The sequence below is a fragment of the Nematolebias whitei genome, chromosome 10, assembly GCF_014905685.2.
Source record: "Nematolebias whitei isolate Nwh7 chromosome 10, NemWhi1, whole genome shotgun sequence".
Lineage (NCBI taxonomy): Eukaryota > Metazoa > Chordata > Actinopteri > Cyprinodontiformes > Rivulidae > Nematolebias > Nematolebias whitei.
The window spans coordinates 30,812,327-30,812,536 of NC_056507.1; the positions used below are offsets into that span (position 1 = coordinate 30,812,327).

The following is a 210-nucleotide window of genomic DNA, read 5'->3' on the forward strand; positions in this document are numbered from 1 at the left end:
ATAACAAATGTAACAATGTTATAATAAATGTAACAACACAGTTATAACAAATGTTACAACAGTTATAACAAATGTAACAACAGTTATAACAAATGTAACAATGTTATAATAAATGTATCAACAGTTATAACAAATGTAACAACAGTTATAACAAATGTAATAATTATAATAAATGTAACAACAGTTATAACAAATGTAATAATAGTTATA

At 19.5% G+C, this 210-nt stretch overlaps 1 protein-coding gene across 1 annotated transcript in view; it reads left to right on the forward strand.

Annotated features, from left to right (window-relative positions):
• The window catches only part of duox (dual oxidase), a 25,203-nt gene that overhangs the window by 22,028 nt on the left and 2,965 nt on the right, over positions 1–210 (forward strand). The window lies entirely within an intron of this gene.